The sequence below is a fragment of the Myotis brandtii genome, unplaced genomic scaffold, assembly GCF_000412655.1.
Source record: "Myotis brandtii unplaced genomic scaffold, ASM41265v1 scaffold1085, whole genome shotgun sequence".
Classification (NCBI taxonomy): domain Eukaryota; kingdom Metazoa; phylum Chordata; class Mammalia; order Chiroptera; family Vespertilionidae; genus Myotis; species Myotis brandtii.
In genome coordinates, this window is record NW_005353692.1 from 356,084 (window position 1) to 362,430 (window position 6,347).

Below are 6,347 nucleotides of genomic sequence, written 5' to 3' on the forward strand. Positions count from 1 at the left end.
ATTTGAATTTTAAGGAAGGTATCGGGTTCAGAGACTGATTGCTGTGTAGATCCAGCCTAAAGCTCAGTGGCATAAAGTGACAGTTGTTCATTTCTTGGAGTTCCGTGGATAGGCAACGGGGCGGTTCTAGTCTTAGGTCAGATCACTCTGTTACCACCGAACAAGGCTCCACTGCCGATGCACATACAAGCATAACACCAGCTTTGGAGAGAAAAAAGGAGCTTTATTTGGGAGCTGAGACAGGAGACAAGGCTCAGATGTCGCTCCTGTTCCAGGACTCAGGGCAGGGGTTCAAGAGGTAGCAGATAAGGGTTTACAAGTGTTACCTGTGAGTGGTGTTCACAAGTGTTGCTTGTGAGTGGTGTATCCAAGGTTGAAACGTTGGTTCCAGGTCTCGTTAGAAACAGGGCAGGACCAGGTTCCGCAGTTAACACTATGGCTGTGGGCATGTTAGTTCAATAGAACTAGGGGGTCCAAGATGGTGACTTCCTGCACATACTGGCAGTAGGCCTGGCTGTTGGCGAGGCCCCTCGGTCCTCCTCCACATGGCCTTTCATCTTCCCAAAGGCTGACCGGTCTTCTGCCCAGCCAGTGGCCTCAGGGTTCTAGGAGAGCAAGGTGACTGTTGCAAGACTGCTGAAGGCCCAACCACAGGAATTCACACCACGTCACTTTCTCTGCATTGGTCAAGGCAAGTCCCAGGCAGCTGGTGCAAGGGATGGAGAGACTATCTCAGTGCCTGGGCAAGAAAGAGGTGGTTGAGGGACGTTTCAAGTTGGGGTAAGGGACTTTACATGAACAGAGGTGGGGTCATGGAAAGAGGAAGGAAAACCTTGTAGTCAGAGTCTTAAGAATAGCTGGGTGTTGCTGCAAGTGCAGTGGGCACCTCACCTTAAGCACCACGGGAAAATAGGGGTTTGCTTAGGAGGCTGCAAAGCTCAGTCCTTGCCCATCCGGGGCCATCCTACTCTCCCTGGCAGAACAAGGAAAATGCAGGGAGAGCCAAAAGGAGAAGGAAAAGAAATCACCTACTGCAACTTGGTGTGGGTGGGAAGCCAAAATGATGTTCTAAATCTCCTCCCGAAAATCCACACAGGAACATACCCACACGCTGCCCTGTGTGGGACGAGTGTTTCCGCTCTCTTCAAAGCAGATATTCTCGAATTCCATTTACTGGGAAGTTCCAGTGGCTCTTAGGTTCTCACTGTTTTTAGAGCAATACCGCCTCCGCTTTGGGTCTGTCCTTTTAAAAACGTTCTGCAAGAACTTACAACTTGTTCATGTCCTTTTACTTTGAAAAGCCATCTCTACATTGATGCTTCTTCAAAAGCTATTCACCATAATTTTCTGTATAGAGATGGTGGGCTTGGGGTGCTCTGCCCAGCGTAACTGGGTCACATACTGGCAGGATGGGGTGGGGGGCCTGCAACATGCACCATTTTTATACTTACATGGAAGAGTATGTTTGGTAAGAAAACTAAACTTTCATAGTACTTTGGTTAGTCCTAAAGGGCTCCCTGGTAATAAAATATGCTGTAACTGTATAATAATCCACGCTACATTACCTAAGTTTATTTTTTATTAAGATCATATTTGTAAAAAGTCCCACAGGGAGCACCACGAAGCCCTGCATGGTCCCTAATGCAGGCGAGCATCCCAGTGCATACTCCGTAAGTGAAAGGATGATGATGATCCTCCTCACAGGCAGAGGTGGGAGAATACCTGGGATCACTGTGAAACGCATTATAACAGGAACAATGCCTGATCCTTCCATCTAGACCAGCGGTTCTCAACCTGTGGGTCGCGACCCCTGAAAATACATCCTGCATATCCGTTATTTACATTCCGATTCATAACAGTAGCAAAATTACAGTTATGAAGTAGCAACAAAAATAATTTTATGGTTGGGTATCACCACAACATGAGGAACTGTATTAAAGGGTCGCGGCATTAGGAAGGTTGAGAACCACTGATCTAGACCCTAAAGAGTCTGAGAGTCAACCTCTGGTCTTTCCCATCACATAGCTTCCTCTTCAGTGTCATTGGAGGGGTGACTCTCTGAACAAGTGCGAGTGAGGCAACCTCTTCTGCACCAGCCATCAATTCCTTCTTTTTAAACTTAGTCTATTTTATTATTGAATTTTCCCCGTTGTTCAGTATATGAAAAAAAAAATTGGTTGAGTTTTCTAATGCAAACCCAAAGGAAAAATGACCTTGAATACTGGTATCACAATATGTAGGAGGTATAGGGACTACCCATCTCATGGTTTTGAACTTTGTGGTTAAAGACTTTGAGAGCTGACAGATTACTCAGGGATTTGTCAAGAGTATTAATTACAAACTTTGAAATCTTGGTCAGCGAAAGTTCATCACGGTGCCTCTTGCAAATATGATCAAAGTCTTTTCAGTACTGATTTGATGGTGCTTAACCACAGTGCATAAAGAATGAAGGTTTTCATTAGAAATTACTGATGTAATAGAGCACATTTGAAAGGAGGAGGTACTGTATTGTGGGACTATGAAAATTCATGCTCTTCCCCCATGCCACCCTCACCCCAGTTTTGGACCGCCCACTCCCCTTCTCTGAACACTTGGAATTTCGTTTGGGACTGCTGCCAAGGAACTGTGGTCCAACAGCCTCAGTGTCGCTCCAGGGATGACCACTCCCAAGAGGGCAAAGGTGTGGCTGGTTAGGTGATGTGTTTAAAACCATAAAAGTAAACCATGAAAACCTGGGGTGAACTGTAATTTGGTGAAAGAAATTTACAGCTGACTGAAAACGGGAAAAAGAGAGAATAGTGTGTAGCTGGTTAATGGAAAGGGAAGCCATTGTTTACTGTTAGAAAAGCAATCTATTATTTTTGGTAGCTTTGGCAGGGGGAGAAGGGGGGGGGTGTGATAAAAATGCACTGGCATCTAAACCCTGGAAAATGAAATAAAATACACCCACTGCAGCGTCTCCAAAATCACTGGACTGCATCTCCCCCTCCCTTCTGCTGGGATGTCTTATCCTGCCTTCTAGTGGTTGTAGAAGACACGGGAAGGTGGGGAGGCCTTGGAGGGTTCCTTGGCGCTGACTGCAGGAGGTGGATTTCCAGCAGCTGCCAGGGGAAGACGCACAGTTGCCAATGCCCCCCCCCCCCCAAAGCAGTCAACCACTGCTTGGCATTTTAGGAGCTGTGGCCTGCTGCCACCCTAGGGGTGGGCGTGGACGTAGGGGGAGACACGGGAGGTGGAGGTGGGGGCCGGGGAGGGACGTGCTGCTGGGGAGAACCCAGCTGGCCTCTGAAGTTCAATGGCTCTTAAGTTCTACCAGTTCACTTGCCTGTGAGCACCAGAGGGTGGCACTCCAGGCACTATGGAGGGGACCCGAGGGAGGAGGAGGCTGTAGGAGTGGGCAGAGGGGGTGGGGGTGGGGATAAATTCTCAGTCTCTGGTCTGGAGCTCCCAGCTGATTTGGAGTCCACCCCCACCCTTTTAAGGAATAAGTGGGCTTCTGCCAGACTAGGTGTCACCGAGTTAAGAATTCCTAAGATGAAAAAGGCTTGTGAGGGTTATTCAGAATCGAAGGTATTTACCCTCCTGTTCCCAGGAAATCCGGCTGCTGGGGGTGGGCGTCCAGCCTCTGTGAGGGGGCCGGCATCTGACCTGATCCTTTGTGTCCTGTTTTGCAGTTGCTGGACTTGTGTGACCCCGTGAAGGATGATGCCTTGAGGGTGATCTCTGCCTTTACCATTCCGCACACCTATCTGCACCGCAATCGCTGGAATCGCCAACCCCCGGGCCACCTGGGCCTTCTACCCTGCGCTGCAGCAGCCCCAGGCCCAGGAAAGGGCGCGCTCTAGGGGGCCCACACCCAGAGCCAGGTTGTAGCGGGTGCAGGGGCAGGATGGTGGTTCACTTGCATTTGCCACCCACACTGCTTCTCTGACTCTCTGAGCTGGAGCAGAGTCCGGCCACGGAGCCCAGTCCCGGCAAGGCTGGCGAGACTCCCCGGGCTGTCTGAAAGGGGGTGCACGCAGTGCTGCGCCCTCTCCCTGTTACCCGACCACCCATGCCACCTCTCCAGCTTCGGGGAAACGCCCACGGCTGGTGCAACCCAAGGTCTCCCGCTGGCAGCGGTGCCTAAGATTCCCAGTGATTTTGAAAAACTGTGGTGCTGAGTAGAAAAAAAATCAAAGCGCGGAAATCAAACACCCGCGGGCAGAAGTTCAGCTCAGCGAGCAAAGCTGCTCCAGTGAGTCAGAGCCTCCCGGGCTCCGCGAGGAAATGTGCGGCTGATGGGAGCCTGCGCCGGGGGCTCCGAGAACCGGCTCAGCGGTCCTCCCAGGCCCGCGGGAATCGGCGGCAGGACAGCGCGCGAAAAACGTTTTCACCAAGGGCAACTGTACTGTGTTCTCTAGAAGCGCAGATACCACGTTTAATAAAGAAATGAAGCGACGCGAAGGCTATCTTGCGGCTTGTGAAGGGTGGGGTGGCCGAGCCGGCAATGCACCACAGTAAGTAGGTTTCGGAATTTGGAGAGACCACCCTGGCAACTCCCATGTGCCTGGCGAGGGCCGGATTCCCCGTGTCTCAGGTCCCCGTGGCCCTTTCTGTTCCAGCCATCCTCCGTCCTCCCCCTTCCACGAGTCGTGGAGCAGGCACCGCTCCGCTCCGCCCGTGTCCGCAAGGGCGCCATCCGTGCCGAACACCCTTCTCTCGCTGCCCCTCCTCTGGCGGGTTTCGGGAGGACCACTGGATGCTGCGGGACTGGGCGGGAAGGGCTCCCGGCCACCGGCGCGCCCGGGGCCCTCGCCCAAACTCCCCAAGCACAGTCTGGGTGAACTAAACAGCCGCCTTCTGGCCGACCTCCAGGCTGTGCGCCAGATAAAAGCACCTAATAGGTTGCTTTCCTCCTGCCTTTGTTTTTTAAAGTGTTCATCGGGTTGCTAGAGCGGGCAGCGAGGCGCCGGTGGAGCTGCACGGTGCGTTTTGTGTTTGTTTGTTTTTATTTCCCCGGCCCCTACCTGCCTTGTCCAGGCCCGGAGCACCTGGGAGCGGGGCGGGTTGGGGTTCCTGGCGGGCGTAGCCGGTGCTATGACTGGTTCCCCGAGCCACGCCAAGCGGTTACCGCGCAAAGCTCGCCCGCGGCTGCTCCCTACAATCCTGAGCGGACGCTCCAAATCGCGGTCAGGATAGACCTCCGGCCTCTGCGTCCACCTGGCCACGTCCACGCCTGTCCTTACCCTTCTGCAGGGAAACCTACCCCACTCCCCTGCATCCTCTGGGCACTCACTCGCCTAGGGCTCGCCCGAGGATGCACTGAGACTTTCATCTGGGGCTGCGCTGTCACGGTGCCCTTCTGTATCTGCTCACAAACAAAAACTGACCCAAGTGGCCAGACAGCGAGACAATACCGAGGACCCTCCCTTTACATCCGGGGGTGCTGGTTCCAGCGGCCCCTAAATTGAGTTTCTTTAATCCGTCTAGCCTGGGCTCCCCCGGGGCGAGAGCTATTTCTTCTCTGGACCGACCTTACACCAAATCGCGAGTCTCAAAGCCTGGGGAGCTCAGGGAGGGGCGCGCAGGACGAGCTCCGGGAGGACTGATGGAGGTGCGGACCCCAAGAAACACGGGAGGCGCGCGGGAAGGAGAGGGGTGGGATCTCGGATTCCAAGAAGGCAGGGGAGAAGGCGCGCAGGCAGAGGGGCTGGAGGTACTGCGCTCCCCATGTAGGCTGGAACCCCGCGGCCGCCTACACCGACCGGCCTCAGCAAGCCGAGGGACAGTTCCGAGCCCCAAAGTCCTTGAGGATCCCAACTGGACGGAGGCACCACCCTCTCTCTCACCTGGAGACCGTAGCTCTTCTTGGTCCTTTTTATTATTTTTCTTAAAAGGATTTTTTTAAAGTTACTTTTTCATTTCCTTATTTTACCTGCTCGGTGCACGCTCGCTTCCCGTCTCGCAACCGCGCTGCAGAAAGAGGCTTTGGGGATCGCTCGGCGCTCTGTTCTGGTTTCTGCCCACTAATGGCTCCACCACTTAGCCGAGGTCTGGCCCGGGAGAAAGGCTGGGTAGCCCAGCAGGTGGCATGAGCAGGGCGCCCCAGAGGAAGATGAGCAGCCGGAATATCGGGTCCGGCCCGAGGACCTGACTCTTGGGAGTGGGGATTGCGTGGAGGCGCCCTTGTCCACCGTGGCCCCGCACGTTCTAGGGTCCAACCCGTCCTCGCTCCCGCCCCAGAGCGGCTAAGAGAAACTCCAGCAGCGAGTCCAGGGCTCTGGGCCGCCTTTTGAGACTCCGCGGGCGGCAGCAAGCGGCCCGGCGGGCTCACTGTGCCAGGAGCGCCCCCTCTGTTCCACGCG

The 6,347-nt window shown here is 54.0% G+C and overlaps 1 long non-coding RNA gene across 1 annotated transcript; it reads right to left on the reverse strand.

The window, feature by feature from the left end:
* Nucleotides 1-202: 202 nt before the first annotated feature.
* On the reverse strand, nt 203-6,341 carry LOC106726737. The gene is made up of 2 exons (XR_001362831.1): nt 5,918-6,341; nt 203-739 (listed from the first exon to the last, which is right to left on the reverse strand). It is a non-coding gene; the product is annotated as an uncharacterized LOC106726737 (long non-coding RNA).
* Nucleotides 6,342-6,347: the final 6 nt, after the last annotated feature.